The 19466-nt window shown below is 40.6% G+C and overlaps 1 protein-coding gene across 2 annotated transcripts in view; it reads left to right on the top strand.

Annotated features, from left to right (window-relative positions):
* Nucleotides 1–19466, top strand: part of LOC109421733 (inverted formin-2) — a 303562-nt gene that overhangs the window by 153457 nt on the left and 130639 nt on the right. The gene's annotated exons all lie outside the window — the stretch shown is intronic.

Genomic DNA, 19466 nt, shown 5'->3' with positions numbered 1-19466 from the left:
TGTTGGCTTTTGATAGATATCAAACTTTAACATATCGTCGTCGTTTATTCTACTGCTCAGTAGATCTAAGAAGGGTAACTTTCCATCAACCTCCTTCTCGACAGTAAAGTTTATAGTATTGTGCTGGGAGTTGAGCATTGCTAGCTTTTGGTCCAAATCGCGCTCTTTGACAGGGGCAAAAACATCATCTACATAGCGCTTCCATACTCTTGGGAAGAGTTTGTGTTTTTGAGCTTCAGTTTCAAAATCGCTCATTAAAACATCTGTTAGCAGGGGCGATAGTTTGCTACCCATACTGAGCCCGAAATTTTCTTTGTAATACTTCCCTCTGAAGGAGAAAAAAAATTTGATTCATACACACCTGTGCAACGGAGAGATACGCCTCTATGTGATTGGGTGGTGCTCGGCTTCGTTCCAGATTATTATGTACATTGACTTCGTGGCATCGTGGTCGTACAGCTAGTGTCACCAAGCACTTAGCCGCAGCTGCCGGGAAAAGTTTTCGGTGGTGCCACTTGGCGTTGCATGCTAGTCCGTTGTCTACCCAAGTAACATTTTGATGGCCAATTAGCCTTTTTGAGGTTTTCAAAACCGTCATAAAACCCAATACCATTTATTGTTGTTTTATTATTGTGCAAAGAACGTCTTCTGGTCTGTTTGACTAAAAATGTTACTTGGGTTGGGTCATGTTTCCTTCAAAGAGCGAACACTGGAAGCATTAAACGTGTCCGTGTTTTTTTTATTATCTTGATGAGACTGTTACAATTTTAACATCATCTTGCCTCTAATTTAAAATATAATAAATGATTGTACGACATTTCCCCGAAAACCAGTTCCCCGAATGAAGTTTCCCCGAAAGTTTTTCCCCCGAAAAACGAGTCCCCGAATGAACCGTTTCCCCGAATAGATCATTTCCCCGAAATATGTATTAAATTTTTTTTCAAAACTGTTTTTTGATAATTTTCCTGATGAAAACGATCTGCCCGAATCAGTCATTGAAACGAAAAGGTAGGCTGGGCCAATGTGGCCGGTGGGGGAGGGTGGGGTCTGAGATGATCAAAAATGAGTCTACGTAGGTTATGGACAGCGCCTTAGCTTGCATGAGACACATCTGGCAAAAATTGCAAAACAAACCTAATACTCTGATATTTCCCATCGTACACCGATTTAACGGTCCTTTTAAAAACTTAATAGTCGGTCAACTGACCATCCGTGGCGCTCGCATCGATATTGTTCGCTTTTGACGTTTGCCCACTACCGCCATCTAGTTGATGGTTAGCTGTTCTTTTAGCATTGGGCGAATACGTTTTTGTGACTATGATTTGAATCCAAAAATGATAGAAGTGTTACGTCTGTTTGTCTGTGTTTTTGGTATTATGAGTATCCTGGATTTTCCCTTGCGTCATTTTTCAAGACAAAATAATACGGATGTTTGAATGACGTTTGCTCCTCTTCTAAACAAAGGTCGTTTTTTCATATGCTCTGATAGAAAATGATAGGGCTTTCAACTAAAACACGCTCATCTGAGATTATCCCTTCTTCGATTCATAGATTGTTCTTTGAATGTTGTTGAATATTCAATCGCTGAAAACGCCCTTAAACATATAAAACTCTTGAAATAAGTCATCGAGGTTGAGGTAATCTGCTAAGGATCATTATCGGCATGAAAGATGTAGGCTAGCTGTGACACATTCGATACGGAAAATGTAAGGTATGATTGCTTTCAAAGAAAGTCACAGCACAATTTGTGTATGTATTTTTTGTTAATCGATGGATTGTAGCCAAACTTTACTGAATTAACATTTGGAATCGTTTATGTTGAAAGAAGGGAGAATCTCTGATGGAGATTCCTACTATAACGTCCATAGACACTAGCACAGTTTGACACCAAAGAACAAAACATCAATATTAAATATACCAGCTAATTTGACTGGTACTTCGATGACAAATTTTACAGGTCAACTTGAAAGAACAGCCTATGTTTGAAAGAAGGGAAATTTATTATGAAAAGGTTATCAATCAGGTGAAGACACTATGCCAATGCTCATTCGGTCTACTGATCACCATTCAGCTTAAGATCCTCAGCTCCTAAGATGTTACGCTAGACAACTAATAGACCTATGGATATTTACCAATATATCCTACCTCATCGTATATACCCCGTGGAAGACGCTATTTTTGCCATAAAACCTCAACATCTAGGTTCCACCCGTGCACATATATCCAAATAGTTGACTCTCTCATTGCCCTAAAGTTTTCGTGCAATCTATGAGGACATCGGTGAACTGAATGTATGTGTGGTGAGATGATACATTCTCCACTTAATTATCATACATCGAAATGAATATTACAAAAGCCAAAGTTCTGCCCAAAATAAAAAAGAATTTGTGAACGAAAACTAATGTTTAGTTAACCCTATTCGGCTCATGATGACCCAGACAGGTTACGCTGAGCGTACGCAGCGTTGTGTGCTTCAGCTAATTCCCAAAGAAGGTTAAATGATAGATGATATGCACTTTTCGGGGAAACGGTACATTCGGGGAAACATTTTTCGGGGAAATGGTACATTCTGGGAAAAAACTTTCGGGGAAACTTCATTCGGGGAACTGGTTTTCGGGGAAATGTCGTACAATCATAATAAATTATAGAAAAATATTACAACAACATAACACAATATGATATAAAGGAGTGATCTTCAAATGTGGATGTTTTTCTGATTCTCATTCATCTAGTTTTTTGTATACTCACGTCTTTTGACAGACGCCAGCTCTGTCAATCTAGTCCAGTGTCGCCAAAGCAGGGTTGCACTAGAAACTTTATTATAAAGGGCGCGTGCTGTCCAGTAGGGCAACCCACAATAGTCTTTCGATACACCTTTGTGTACGTTGAAGGGAAAAACGACATAGCATTTACAGTTAGGCAGCGTTCATAAATGATATAGAATTTAAGGGGAGAAGACTCTCCGAATTTGCTATGATCCATGTGGAAAAAAAAGCTATAGTGGAGTGGGATAATAAGAAAAGAGGGGGTCATTTCTGCTCTCTTGAACAAGACATTATACCAAAAACGACAAATTAGTTACCCCTGAAGAAAACACTTATGTACAAGGTATCAAAACGTTGAGGAAGGTTATAACCGCTGCTCTGCGCTGACACAAAGCAGAGAAAAGATGCTATATCATTAGGCCGAAACACATTAGCCTATTTTAGAAAAAAAGAAAAATCTCTGATAGGAAAGCTAATAGTGTGACGGTCTAGAATTGTACTAAACCAAATAAACTTAAGATTTTTATAAGGCCTAACTTATGAAATGGACTTAAAATAATTCACAACGATTAGAATGAGTTTTACAAGCCCACTTATGACGTGGGATCGACTCACAGCTTGGTTTTATATATGTTTGGCAACACGGCATCCTCAAGCGTCGAGCCCAATGCCGAGCGAGGTTTTTTTTTTTTTACATTTTTGTACTTTTTACAACAGCGCGCGTCCTGCAGGGTTAATGGAAAAGCTAGAAAGAATAGCCTATGATTAAAAGAAGGAAATATTTCTGATGATCATATTGGCGGCTAAAATCGTTATCCAGAGTTTGTCATCGCCTTTATATTATTTTTATAATAATTCGGCCAAACGGCATTCGGCTAAACGAGCCTTTCGGCCAGATGCATTCGGCGAAATGGCATTCGGCCAAATGGCCGGTCATCATAAAGATGAATTTCGTTTGTTTACTTCAAGAAATGTAGTATACATTGGCCGCAATGAGAATTTCCGATTGTTTTTACAATACTGTAATGTTGTTCCTCAATCGGAAATCTTATTGAAATTACAATAGTTTCAGGCTTTTGACGTGGGTTGTCAAGTTTGACATCTACAATATTATGGTACGCCAAAATAGTTTTCTTTTACTTTCAATAATATATTCATTGGAAAGCAACATGCTTGTTTTTTTTTTTCATTCTGCGTGGTTTGACAGAAATGACCGAGGGTTTCATCAGTAAACCATTTGCATCAAAATGCTCTGTTTGATTTTAGGTTAAACTAGCTGTACCCGGCAAACTTTGTCTTGCCTACTGCGTTTTTTGACGTTTCAAGTTTTTTTGCCAATACCAAGTCCCCGGTCAAAACGTATGGAAGATCAATTTTCAAAAAACTCTCAATTTTTCCATGTTTTTTTGCCTCATAAACTTTCCTTGGGTGAAAACTAACAAAACAAAACTAAAATGACCAAAATCGGACCTTCCGTTCGCAAGTTATGCGCGGTCCCACGTATGCCACTGCATTTTTATATATGGCGCCATCCACAAATTACGTAACGCTCTGGGGAGAGGGGGGGACTATGGCCAAACGTTACGACCCATACAAAAAGAGGGGATGGGGGGTCGAAAAATGTCGATTTTAGCGTTACGTAATAAATGGATGCTGCCTATATAGATATTGTGATTTTTACATTCCTTTTCGACTCCGAGGGAGTGGTTGTTAAATTGACTTCGATGCAAAGTAGAAATAGGTTAATTTCTACAAGAGTTGCCATAAAACACTGGATTGCAAAATCAAACAGAATTTCACATGGATTTAAATTAGCAAATCTGTTTGAAACTATAAGAATTCCCATATTTTCAAAAGAATTTCAATGTGTAAATTCAACAAACGTTATTTTAGTTTCAATGTGAACGCTTATCTGTCCGTGTATGCTCTAGATGTGACGTATGTTGAAGATAGTCAAAAAATCTTCTAGCAATTCGAAAAAACTACATTTTATCATCATTTATGAAGGAAATTGAAATTTCGGGTTTAGTGTAGAATTAGGATAAATTAAAATACTCCAGTTAGCCTAGTGGTTAAGGCTATGGATAGCCAATCCGGAGACGGCGGGTTCGATTCCCGTTCCGGTCGGGAAAATTTTCTCGACTCCCTGGGCATAGTGTATAATTGTGCCTCACAATATACGAATTCATGCAATGACAGGCAAAGAAAGCCCTTCAATTAATAACTGTGGAAGTGCTCAAAGAACACTAAGTTGAAGCAAAGCAGGCCAAGTCCCAGTTGGGACGTAGAGCCATAAAAGAAGAAGAAAATACAATAAAAAAAAAACAAAAAAAAAACGGCCCTATAAACTTCGTCTTAATGAACTTCAGCCAAACAATCCATTCGATTTACCTTATTCCGGCCTAGTGACTTGATACAAATGATGGTTTCTTCAAAATCTAAGTAACATGAGATTACCAAGAAGATCCGTCACCTTTCACAATCTATTTTAATGCTCATCCCTTTAAACATACCAATCACCATTCAACAGGGTATATGCCGATTTGCCTTCAGAACTTTAGCCATCCAAACTGACCTGCAAAGAGAACAAAAACAAATTCCATTAGACAAATCGATTCGACATATGCTCCGCTTACGAGCATTAACATATATTAACTTAACGAAAAGCTCAGAATCATCCATTAGACCCGCAAATTATCGCCTAATGATCCAATTAGCGCCGAATTTTGCGTGCCAAACGTCAATCAACCGTTTATTCTAGCCAACAGCTAGAAGCTCAGTGGATCATTATTTGAATACCAGCACGCGAATTGTTCCCTCTCTTCGATCGATTCGAATTCCCCGAGAGACCCCAAACCACAAACACGCAGCTCATTATGAGTCAGGCTCAATCCAATCCAATCCGATCCAACACTCTGCAGCAACAGCAGTATATCCCCGGCCATGCATGCATGTGTACATTACTTCCATACTTCTCGCGGTCATTTTTCGAGTTCAATTCCAAGATCAAGGAAAGTGGCTCCTTATTTAGAAGTTCACAATTTTCGCTTCCTCGTCTCCTCCGGCTCAACAGCAACAACAACAACAAGCAGCAACGATCAGGCTCCGCGGAGTCATACGTCGCACAGAGCCAATAAACAAAAACCCCCAACCAGTCAACCCCATAGCCAACCATCAGCAAGCCTTTAGAGCAAGTCAGCCAGCCGGTTCATTCGTGTGTCCACTTGATCGAGGGATCCGAAGTCATCGTCGCCAATAGCTGCCGCCGCCAGCAGCCACCACCCGCCGACAAAATTACGGCTTATATACCTGCGCCCGGTACGGTATAATACACAACACTTCAGCACCCCCATCCATCGTGCGTCGCGTCGCCCACCTCGTCAACCAGCGTCAAACCTGCCCGCCGCCGCGGTGGTGCCACACACCCATTAGGGGCAACCAGCAATATCCAGCGGAGATTGAAAGCGGAAAATAAAGCCTCTACAAGGATCATGCGCTGACCGCTAAAAATCTTGAATCTCCCCTAAAAGGAGTGATTCTTTTTCTTCCCCTCCTGACCCAGGCCCTTACTGGTCGACTGTTGCTGCTGCTGCTGCTGCTGCTGATATTGCTGTAGGTTGATTTCTAGGCATCTACTAGGTGGGAGAGTTCAAACTTGGACACACTGTACGGAGTATGAGTAAATACAAATATGTTTGCTTTAGGCTGCAGTAGCTGCTGATCGGGTCGACCGGTCGTCATCGTCGCAGTCCCACGTGTGGTGGCGTTTCCGATCTATCGGGTCCTCAGATTCTTAGTCGACAGTGATGCATTGAGTGATTCTGACTAATGTCCTAAACGAACATGGTGTAGGGTGAATCGATGGAATTGTTTTCTTGGAACAATGTCATCAACGCATACAAACCCTTTCGGGTCGATTTTTTTCTACGCATAGTTCGGGAACGAATGAAGCTTCTGAAAACACATAAACTATGTTAAATATTTGTTTCGGGATGTTCTAGGCCATCCAAACTGTCCTGGAGTTAATAATACTGGAAGATTAAGGTGAAGTGTATGACGAAGCCACACCTAAAATTTTCAAGAGCACAAACTTGAAGAACCAGTTGTCGGTTTTCGCTGAAAACTTGACCGATTGGTCACCATCTACGGGTAACCAATCGATCTACTTTTTAGCTCATGCCGACATTCGGATCTTCAGATATGGGCTCTTAAAAATGTGTGGTTTGGTTTCGTCATATCTTCACCTTAAAATAAACACATGAATTCTTAACGTTTTTCATAGCAGAGCATGTTTAGTAAGATTCCCTCAATCAAGAAAACTACTTTTTACTGATTCAAAAGTATCTCAGGCATTGAGGATACTGAAAATTGGGTTTTTAAATTTTGAAAAATGTATTGATTTTTTAATTTCATACGAAAGAGCACCTTTTTCTGAGCCACTATGTTTTTTTCAGATTTTTAGAACTTTGTTTTGGTACCTTAAATCAATTTCAAAGATATTTTTTGAAATCACCTTTTGACAGCTGGGCAACTGTTTGACAGCTCCGCCCAGTACAAACTGCGACGAGGGGTGATGCGAGAAATCGCTCCCATACAAACTTCAAATTGATTTTTGAATAGGTTCCCGGGCTCCAAAATTCATGAAAATTTGGATTTCGGCTCATTTTGACATGCAGATTTAGAATATTATATTATCTCAACACCGTTAAAGAAGCCAAATGTTTCGAAATTAGATTACCAGATCACAAAAAAAAAACACTTAAAAGATGTTCTGTCGTATCACAACATACCCAGGTAGATCCTATAAGGCAAAATACTGACTTTCGTTTCTGCATCAACGCATTACACATTATCTTGGTCCTATAAAAAGTACGTAAATTTGGACTATTAAAGATCCTCCATTATCGTCAGTAACTTTATCAATGCATTAGAAGTATACTAGGTCCTCCAAAATGTAAGTGATATGTGTTCATTATTTCTACTAAATCAACACAGTCTACCTCTTGACAAGCATGCTCCTCATGTATGATATTTATTTGTTATCCTATTCTACATACATACATACATTTATTTGTTCAACATCATTAAGACATGACATCATCAACAATAGTACGCCACAATACTCGGTTTGTGACTGCCGCTCTCCATCCTCGGTCGCGCTCCACCTGGTCCGCCCATCGTGCTCTCTGCGCTCCACGCCTTCTTGTTCCAACCAGATCAGTTGCAAACACCAGCTTTGCAGGGTTGTTATCCGGCATTCTTGCAACATGCCCTGCCCACCGTATCCTTCCGGCTTTGGCCACCTTCTGGATGCTGGGTTCGCCGTAAAGGGCAGCGAGCTCGTGGTTCATCCTGCTCCGCCACACACAGTTCTCCTGCACACCACCGAAGATCGTCCTTAGCACGCGTCGCTCGAAAACTCCGAGTGCTTGCTGGTCATCCTCGAGCATGGTCCATGTCTCGTGCCCGTAGATGACCACCGGTCTTATTAGCGTTTTGTACATGGTGCATTTGGTGCGTGGGTGAATCTTTTTCGACCGCAGTTTCTTCTGGAGCCCGTAGTAGGCCCGACTTCCGCTGTGATGCGCCTCCGAATTTCACGGCACACGTTGTTGTCAGCCGTCAGTAAGGATCCGAGGTAGACGAATTCCTCCACCACCTCGAAAGTATCCCCGTCTATCGTAACATTACTACTCAGACGGATCCGGTCGTTTTCGGTTCCGCCTACCAGCATGTACTTTGTTTTTGAGGCATTCACCACCAGTCCGACCTTTGCTGCTTCGCGTTTCAGACGCGTGTACAGCTCTGCCACCGTTCCAAATGTTCTTGCAATAATGTCCATGTCGTCCGCAAAGCACACAAATTGTCCGGATTTTGTGAAAATCTTTTCCCGGATGTTGAGCCCTGCTCGTCGCCTTCCAGAGCGATTATTCTATTCTATTCACACCGGATATACTTCCCAGTAAAGTAAAACCATTACATTTATAGGGCACTGTACGCCGCGATTGCTATGGGAAAATTTTCATCGGCGATTCTTCACCTTCCGATTCGGATTGGGACCAATGGAACTTTGGGGTGTTCCGAGAGGAATGCTGTCTGAAATTTTGGAAGACATTTCGCGGGGGTATTGAAGGGACTTGCAAAGGAATTGCAGTTAGAACTATGATAATATCAAATCCTGATACGATTGCGGTTCAGTCTGCGATAGGAGGAGTTTTGCTTGGATTGCCTTGTAAATCCTGATGAAAATCTTGTGGAACTCTAAAAGGCATGCTGGGGACCAACTGTGTCATTGATAAAAAAAATGATGGGAATTGAATGGCGATTCCGGTAAGGGTTTCTAGTAGTAAATGAAGGAAAATTATTCAGGAAGAAATCTGATAAGAACCAGATCAATATTTGTCAAGATTTTTGGTGGGTTCTAGCGTGTTTCTCACTAGACTAGAACCATGTTTAAAGGTTCTTATGATGAATATGATTAGGGATTCTTCTGAGGTTCCTAAAGAGGTTCCATCTGCGATTCCTCCAGTTGTTCTCGCGAGATTGCTTCACAGAATCTTTCCGGAATTTCTTCAGCAATTCCTTACGGGATTGCTCCAGCAGTTTCGGGGATCTTTTCTGAATTCTCTCCAATATTCGTCTATAGGAGCTCTTAAATTCTTCAAGAATTCTCTACAATCATTCGCTTCGAATTTTTTCCATAATTTCTTCTTTTGGAACATCTTTATCTTTACTTATTGTTTTTTTTCTTCTGAGGTTCCCAGAAAGAACTCTCAGATAGAACTTCTGGAGGTATTCCTACTAAGTAATTCTATAAAAAAAAAACTTCTTGAATTCCGTCATAATCTCCTATGGAATTATCATATATCTGAGAGCATTTCAGAATGATCTTCTACAGGAATTCCATAAGAATCTGTGGAAAGTGCAGGAGGAATTTCTGGAAGAAGTTCATAATCCTGAAACGAGTTTCTGGAGGAACCTCAGAATAAATTCTTGGAGAAATCCCACAAGAATTTCTTGGAGAAATTCTGGAAGGACTTTTCGGCACTTATTGACTTGGCAGACTTATGCAAACAATAAGCAATAAAAGAACTTCTGAAGAATTCTCGGAAGAAATCCCAGTTGAAGAATTTCAGAAAGAGTAATCTCATAAGAAAATTCTGGAGTAAACCTAAAAGGTTTTGTGGAAAGAACCGATGAAGGCCCTCCTGGAGCAATGCTATGGAGACATCCTGGAGCAGGGTACGCAAAACAGATCAAGCGAAATAACAAACGCTTTGTTGTAAGCCATACATGTTGGCAACAAACGCGCTTCGCAACAAACGCTTATCATGCGATGAAGACAATTAAACAAATATCGCTAGCCGTGCATGTGTCGATATTCCAGGGTTTTCGTCAATATTTTCGATTCCCGTCAGTGATTTCCTAAGCAAATGGATTAACCCTTTGGAGCCAGAGGGGTCAATATGACCCCGGAGATGGAACCGAGTATAAGAAATGTGTTCGAGGCCAGTGAGGTTGTGGTAGCGAAGGCAAAACAATCCGGCTCCAAAGGGATAAATCAGACTTTTGCCTAGCACCACGGTTCCCAACCTTGGCTCTCGCGACCCCCCAGTCTGTCGTCACCGCGCTTTTTGTAAAACAATCGAAGCGTGCCTGCAAGCGGTTGGAAGGTCGCGAAACGAAGGTTGGGAAGCTATGACCTAGCACAAAGCCGAGTTTCAATGCGAAAATCACGGAATGACACTCCAGACAAATATTCCAGTTTAGTGATCATTGTCATAATCTGCTAACGAAAAAACAAAGCGTTGTTGCCGCGCCTTTTTTGTTGCTTGGTTTTCGTTTGTGGTGCCGTATTCTTCCCACACTGTCCTGGAGGCATCCTGGATGAAGTTCCATGAGTACTAATCACAAAATGATGTTCTACAGAAACCTCAGCAAGAACTTCTAGAGGAATCTCAAAAAGAATTCCTTGAGGAATCCCAGATGTAGCTCCTGGATTCATCACAGAAGAAAATACTGAACGGATCTTATAATTAATTCCTGGAGAAATGTCAGAACCTTCTACGGGAGGAACCAACGAAGTGGAGAGATCCTGGTTAATCTCAAAAAGCAGTTCCTCCTGGAGAAACTCAGAAAAAACGCCAGGGGGAACCTGTGAAAAACTCCTGAAGACACCTCAAAAAAGAGCTCCTGGGTAAATCTCAGAAAAAGGAATCCTCAAAAGGAATCACAACAAAAACTCTTCGACGAATTCAAGGTCTGTTGGAGGAATCTGGAACTTCTGGCTTATTTTAGAACAAACTTCGGGAAGCGTCCCAGAATAAATTCTGGAACAAATTTGTATAAAAACTACTACAAGAACTAGAAGAAATCTAAAAAAAAAATCCTCAAAATTAGGAACCACAGACGGTAGTTCTTGAGGAATCGCTAACGGAACTCCCAGAAATCCCAGAAGGAACTAATAGAATAATCTCAGGTGTTATGGAATTCCTTATGAAGTTACTCCATATATTACATAACAAAATTTATTTATTTTTGTTTCATTGAAGTTTCACATTGTTATTAAGTTCTTACAGGACAATCTTTCTTGAGAAAATTCTCCAACAATTTCTTAAAGAATTCACCTAGCAAAATGTTTGTAAGGATTTCCTTGAAATACTTTGTTCTGGGTTTTCACAAATAGCCGTGCCAATATTTCTATCTGGAAATGCCTTGAACTTCTACAAGAATCTCAGAAGTAAGTTCTGGAGGAATTTCTGAAGTAATTCCTTGAAGAATCTCGGAAAGACTTTGTGGAGGATTGCAGGTAGTCCTGAAAGAATTCCAGAAGGAATAAAGAAAACCTGGATGGAATCTCTGAAGGAACCCCGTAGGGAGTTCTGGAGGAACCTCGGAAAAAACTTTTGGAAGAACCCCAGAGGAAACAAACCTCACGAACGATTAGGCCGTTAAGCTTGATTTTTGCATGGTTCAATTCGTCTTCAAAGCGACTGTGTTTAAATGTAGAAAATGTTACAAAAATCAACTGAAAGTGTAGAAAAAAAAGTTAAACTATTCAAATTTTGACGAGCTGGGAAGAAATAGGTACAGCAGGCTAACAGTGAAAACAATCTAGGTTGCAGTGCTACAGTTGTCAAACCACCACAACTTTAAATTGCAATACAAAATTTGCCAAAACATCTAGTTCTGAAAAAATCCCACAAAATAAATCTTGAGATATTCCGTAATCACAATCAAAATTTCTAAGAGGTTCTGTGAGATTTACTCTAACTGCAATCCCTTCGGATGTCCTCCCAAAAAAAACCCAGGGAAATGCATTTTAAAATGTCAGACAGCATTCCCAGATTTTGAGATTCCCACAATAAGCTCTTCATCGGCGACCCTCCTCTCATCGCCCACCCAAGTCTTTGAAGGCCAAGGATTCAGGTCGTGACGTGGAAAGAGCCCATCGATGATCCTCTCCAGCATCCATGAAGATGTCTTTATCTCGGTCTCATCTCGATCTTTCCCCTCATCAGTACAAACTCGCTGCATCCGTAGCCTTGTCCATGTCCATAGATAAGAGCAACGCAAGTTCAAGCAATTGAGTCAACCTCCTCCTGTTGTTTTAGCCTATACTATACAGAATCACCAAGTGGTCACTGTACGAATAGACTTCGTCTATCCACCGTTAAAACTACTTGTTAGACCTGGACCACAAAAAGTAACGTCGATGATCGACTCCACTGCTGGTTAGTAAAACGGCTTCTTTATTCCACTACTTAAGCATTGAAGGCACCCGCTATTACCATTACACCGGTCTACACCCTGTTAACTCCGCCGTCATCATCTGTGTGAACTGCTCTGTCGACCATTGAGGAGGCTTTGATCAATTGCAGTAGAAGATCTTGTTTATCTTGGCAACCACCCTCTTGAGATGTCTGGCCTTTTGAAGTTGGCGTCGTTTATATGGCCGCCATTTTGGTCCCGCCCCCTCTCAGCGACAGCCTGACACAGATTTAGGTTACGTTACTTACCAGCTGAGAGACTTTCTTGAATTTCGGGCCTTAACCCTCTAATACCCAATCCCGCCTTTAGACGGGGTATAGTTTGAGCATTTTTGTAATTTTTGTTTCGTGGAAGATCATTTTTTTATATTTTTGGCTGATATTTAGGACTGTTCTGTATATCTCAAAATGGTTTTTGGTGTATTTTAAAGCGTATTTACATTTTTTAAGAATCATTGAAAAATTGATGTTTTAGTCACCTTTTAGAAGTCATTGTTTATTTTGTATTGAATCGCTATAATTAACATATTTTTATTTTTTCCCAAATAATTCTATCCTTGTTTAATAGTTTAAGGGAATCGAATACAATCTAAAATTATTTTCCTTAAAATTACACTTAAAATAAAAAAAAATGTGAAAAAAAAAATTAAAATAATAAATAATATTTCAACAATAATCATAAAATCTCAAAATGTTTTCATCTCAAAAAATCTGTTCCCCACCCGGATAAAAACTAACCATAGGGTGTATGGTGAAAACCATTTCTGCACCATACAGTGTACCAGCTACAATAAAGTGAATTGTGATGAAATGGTTCGCTATACTATACATTTACATTGGATTTTTATGTAACAATATATTATACTGTTTTTCTTACGTTTGAACCATTCACTTTTCCGAAACATTATTTTTCTGTGAATTTTTTATTATTTCTGGTGTTCGATTTAAATAGGTCGTATGTTTGCTGTGATTCATATGCAGTTTCGACCTATTCAAATCGAACACCAGATTTATTCAGTTTAACATTTTGTCCGTGCTTTGTTTTGTTGATGTTTGTGACTTTTTTGATGCAAAGGAAAGCTTTCATAGGAAAGAGAAAAAAGTGAATAAGTTGAAACATCAATTGAAAATCAATAACATGTTTAAATCAGTGGTAAACCAAATGTCCTATCCTAAGAACTGCAGGTCCAAGCAGGGATCCAAGAGGTATGGCGGGCTAGGTGTGTAGAGTGTGATGAGAGAAATACGAATGTAGGCCAACCCGGAATGATGCAGGTCAGATTACCGTAAATTAGTGGATGAGTTCAGCATCAACACTATTATTTCTGTATTTGCATTTAGGGGAATTTTCTCCTCTTCTCTCATGTGAACTTGCCTTCGACCACAATCGAATCAAATTCGATTGACAAACTTTATCTTTGACGTAGAGCCATCTTTAACACATGGACTGGACTGAACACTGAAATGACTTTTAATATAGGTTCGTCTGCGGGTTCGCTTTTTAACCTAACTTATACTTGAATCGAACTTGATAGTTTTCTCATGAGTTGTTATGTATTTCCGTGTATTTCGAACTTTAGTCAAACTGGAGCCTCAATATTGCAATAAAGGTTAAGCACGCTGTAATGATACTTATGTACCTCGTCACCCGCTTCATGCAACTACATTAGTGGTCTAATAATACTTAGCGCGCTCGGCATAGTTCCATCATGCCGCTCAAAGTGTTGCCACAAATAATGCTAAGTTTGCAAAACCCAGTTATCTGGCTGGTGGGGCATGGGAGCCTAAGCTTTAACTGTTAATGCAATCAGAGACTACTCAGACCTCGACTCAGACTTGGACGTGGGCGATCCAATATATGAAGGGTTATCCAAAACGCTCTGGAGAATTCCCAAAGCGTATCTCATCATGCTAGTAAGCCTGAGATGCCATTAACAGGAGGAAAATGACAAGATAATATAACATTATATGGTTTATGTAATGTAAACCAACACAACATAACAAAAGAGAACCATTCCAAAACCATTTAAATCAATGTATAACCAGTACTGAAACTACAATTAAAAACAATATATTTACGGTACATTTTATTGTTTGAAACCATATGTGTACCATACAATGTACGGTTTATTAAAACCCACGTATCAGTATTTATAACAATTCATTTACAATATAATGTATGGTTTTGCAAAAAAAAATAATATGGAGAAAAAATTTTTTTTATATTGTTACGATACTTAACCACCCGTATAGTATATTGTAAAAATCTTATTTACAATTTACTGTATGGTGTTTACATTACATTTTATTGTTTTTGTATTTTTATTTTGACAGTAGTGTCTATTGTAAAAATATGGTTTTAAATAGTACTGTTACAATACAACGTTCGGTTTTTCTACTGTATTTTTTATTCGGGCAAATTGGCTTCCAGGAAAATATAAAAGTGTGGGGATGTTCAAAAATAAAAATTAGAAAAATCAAAAACTGAAATTCAGGAAATCGAGAATTAAAAAGAATCATTTTCCAAAACATGTTTAAGGGCGGACGGGACGGTCGGGTAAATATCCACCATTGCTCTGTTGCTACTAAGATGGTAATCTCAGATTCTACTTCATATTTTGCAACAAAAACCTATCATTGTGTATGCTCACTTGCACTGCACATGCTGATTGTTTTTCATCATCTTCAGTGCAATAGAACTCGAGATTACCATCATCAAAATCGCGAGGCAAATTGTTAGAAAGAGAGGCAAGATAGGAAAAATAACACGGCGTCCCGTTTCACCTTAAATCGATTTTAGATGACGAAAAATGATATTTAAATCAAAATCAAAAATTTGGGTATTAGAGGTTAAATACCCACGGCTTTACTTTCTTTCCGAAGAAAGAACTCACATTTTTTAGTATGACGGGAGTGAGATTCAATCCCAGGTCATCGGCATGATAGTCACGGGCTTTAACCATCACACCAGGTGAACTCTATAACAAATAATCATTGACAGCAAAAAAACGATCATTTGCTAACTATAGTAGCGGAAGGAATGAGATGGAAATAATTTGATTCTTCCTCTATTTTATCTCTTAGTTGTTATTTTTTCCATTCCACAATATTGTCTGTTGATGTTTTGGCATAAATTTTCATAATTTATAGCATGTAATGTAAAAATCTTTAAGATGTTATACAAGACGTTAGAAACGTGAAAAACTCAACAACTGTATTAAACAAAACGACGATCCTTGCAAACATTTTCCCCTGACCTTCAACCACAACTACCACAGACCTAATAGGAAGCCCATTCTCGCACACTTATAATTTTGCTGCCCAAACCTGTCAGGCCCAACACGAGAATCACGTTCTCGTGCAACTCGGCTGGCTGGGCCACCCAGCACAACTGGTTTCGCACTGCGCTCTGCGCCGAGAATTCTTGATCGCCTGTAGCTGCCGTCGTCGTCGTCGCCGTCGATTCCCGCGAAAGAAAGAAAGGATTCCCACACCGTTCCGGTAGTGCAAGCACTCTAACGCCCCGTCTAAGTCCGGAAAGTGATTATTCATCCGCTGATCGATCATTTCCGCCCTCGTCGGTATCAATTATCGTCACCGGGAGCCGATTTATGGCCCATAATTAAAACAGGTGCAATTCGGTCGCAGTTTTTATGTTGTTATTGTCGGACACACAACACACGCACGCTCCGGCGTTTAGCTGGGCCGAGGGGGAAGCAACTTGAGCGCCGTCGCACGCCGTGCAGTGGGTAAACTGTAGCCGTGACAATGCATGCGGGGCGAGAGCGCGCGAACTTGGCCGCGTAAATACAGCCATCGCTCGAACGAACGCGGAATGAGCCATCGATCGCGATCCGTCGTTGCCGTCGTCGTCGCATGATCACATCAGCTGCTCTGCTGCTGCTCGCTGCTGAATGGATAGTGGTGACAAAGTACAACCAACTCAGACAGCGCGCGTCCTTGCCACAAGTTATGGGATTTAGTAAATTGAATTATTATGTGCTGCTGCTACTGCGCCTCCATGGCTTGGCGCAGGCGTTCGTAGGTGGCGAGAAAGTTATGGAAAAGTTTCTACTTGAGTACAATAGTTACAAAGTCGTTGTGTTTGCGGGGTTTATCGAGATCAAATTACGGGTATTTGCTACAACACAAGAAGTAAATTGAACTGCTATGGCCTTCCAAAAGAAAGACGCCTTGAACACCAGCAGCACAACACAGACAGGAGCTTCCTGATGAACCGGATGTGAATAGATCGAAAGATGAAAACACGGGGATCAAGAGACGTAACCCTCGAGAAATCGCGCTGTTGTATTTTGTTCAACACGTTGAAAAAATCTCGCTTTTTTGTACTCAGCATTAGCGTGGTGCTGATGGGGGTGGCCAACCACGCGACTGCCGGAGGGTTAAGACTCGGTTCTTCAACTTCTGCATAATAAACATTCCGGAAGTACTGATGATGACAAGGACGGATTCTAGCGCAGCTGAAATGCGAGGACGATAGATGTCCAAAACACGACGTCAAGATCATCACAGAAGACTCGAACGCTCAGCTTGGCCAGGAGACGGAATTTAGACCGACAATTGGAAAGTGCAGCGCCCACCAGCTGACAAACGAGAACGCCCCACAACCGAATGATTTCGCCTCCTCTAAGAACATGGCCATACAAAGCACCTCCATCACATCGTTACACCTAGTAGAATAACTAGCCACAGAATGTCAATGTCGCGAGCGTTCGTGTGACCAACATCTAGTTTGCCACGCCCTTACAGCGTCAGTACCGGTCCTAAAAGTGTCAAACCAATTTTCATGACCAAAACAAAACAGCCACAACAACATGTGTACTTAAAAATAATGGGCAAATACATCTGAGGTATGAAATAAAATTTATTAATATATTGGCTACAGCGCCATTGGTGATCTAATTTCTCATACATCTACTTTACACCTATAGATCATCCCAGGAGACGGAATCCCATATCGACTACGTCCTGATTGACAAACTGCACTTCTCCGACATCATCGACAGCAGGACCAGGTACTATCGTGGTACATCGATTGTGGCAACTACGTGGTGATGGTAAAAATGCACAGAAAATCTCCATCATTAATACCGTGCGGTACCGACGACCACCTCGATATATTATTCTGGAGCGACTGAAGCAACCGGTTGTCGCCACCGCATACTTACTTACCAATCAGGCTAAGGCCGGGGTGGCCTCTGCTGTACATAGTAGCCACCTCCATTCCACTCGGTCCGTGACCGTGGCTGATGTTTGTATCCAGTTCCGCACTCTGCGTAGGGTCCGCAGATCGTCCTCCACTTGGTCGACCCACCTAGCTCGCTGTGCTCCACGTCTTCTTATACCGGTCAGATGACTCTCGAGAACCATTTTAGTCGGGTTGCTATCCGACATCCTGATGACGTGACTCGCCCACCGTAGCCTCCCGATTTTCGCGGTGTGGACGATGGTTGATTCTCTCAGCAGCTGATGCAGTCCGTGGTTCATTCGCCTTCTCCAAGTCCCGTCTTCCATCTGCACTCCGCCGAAGATGATACGCAACACCTTCCGTTCAAAAATTCCAAGGTTTCGTGCCCATAGAGGACGACCGGTCTAATCAGTATTTTGTAGATGGTTAGCTTCGTGTTACGGCGAACTTTATTCGATCGTAGAGTTCTGCGGAGTCCAAAGTAAGAACGATTTCCTGCCACAATGCGCCTCTGAATTTCTCTGCTGGTGTCTGTCGTGACCAGAGGGAATGTTTCTCCTCGCACAGCCCTCGTCAACCGTACAAACGTTTAATCCGGAAATATTTCTTCGTGCTCCGACGAATACAGAGCGGTACCACCCGCTTTTTCATCGTCGGAGCTGGCTTCTTTCAAAGCATCTTGCCGTTTCGCTGCTGCTACTGCTCTGCTGCTGTGACCGTTTGCCTTCACATTCGTCAATCAACTGACTGGCACCGCGATGCGCGCTCTACAGCATCAATTTTCCCTCCAATTCTGGAGCAATATCGTTTGTACTAAATAGGGATGTCAATGTATTTTTTTTTATCGATGTATTTTTTTATGTATACATATATGCATATTGAATCCTATTATTCTTTTACTTTTCAAAACCATTCTTTTTTTTATATTATCCCATATCCAATCTCTTATCCTACAATTCCTCTCACCCCTACTCTCCTGTTATAGAATCCAAAAAGCAATCCTTCAATACTGGTTGAAAGAATCATTTCATATTTATATTGTCGGGCCGCCACCAAGCCGGACGTCGCACAATCAAGTCGCGACGCGACCCAACTTGCGACGTTTTTGAAACATGTCAAAAGTAGTACGCATCCTTTCCGTTGTTCTCAGCAACACAGCGCACTAGATGCGAAACAGTTGCGACACTTGTGGACCAAGAAAATGGCAATTTTTGATTGAATGTCTGTTTTGATTCGAACCGGATAGACAATATTGATATTCACGTGTTAGGACGCCATCTCCTGTCAAATTTTAATTTATTAATTTGGCTCGTTAATTGGCTATTCATTATAAAGCTCTTTAAAATTTGCATTTGGATTGTTCAGCGATCAAAATATTCGTAAATATCAACTAACTGGTCACTGAGAGGCATAGCCTTTGCATCCTAAATATTCCACCAAGTCAATACTATTTTATTTGACATCTTTGATATTTGTTCCATTGGCCAAACTAAATAATGTCGAATCTAATAATATCTAACTTTATCACCACTTCCATACTTTCTGAATCCATAATTACTTCTATGCAAAGTGCCCCTTTATAAATACTCATCATATATCATTATTTATTAATTCATTGTTACAAAACAAACTGGGTGTTCAACGTCAATACTAATCATTTCTCAAAGCTAATAATAACGATCTCTTTATTAAAAAAAATAAGCACAAAACAATTCAATAAAA

The sequence above is a fragment of the Aedes albopictus genome, chromosome 3, assembly GCF_035046485.1.
Source record: "Aedes albopictus strain Foshan chromosome 3, AalbF5, whole genome shotgun sequence".
NCBI classification, from domain to species: Eukaryota; Metazoa; Arthropoda; class Insecta; order Diptera; family Culicidae; genus Aedes; species Aedes albopictus.
The sequence above is the reverse complement of the archived record's forward strand: the minus strand, read 5'-3'. Positions and strand labels throughout refer to the sequence as shown.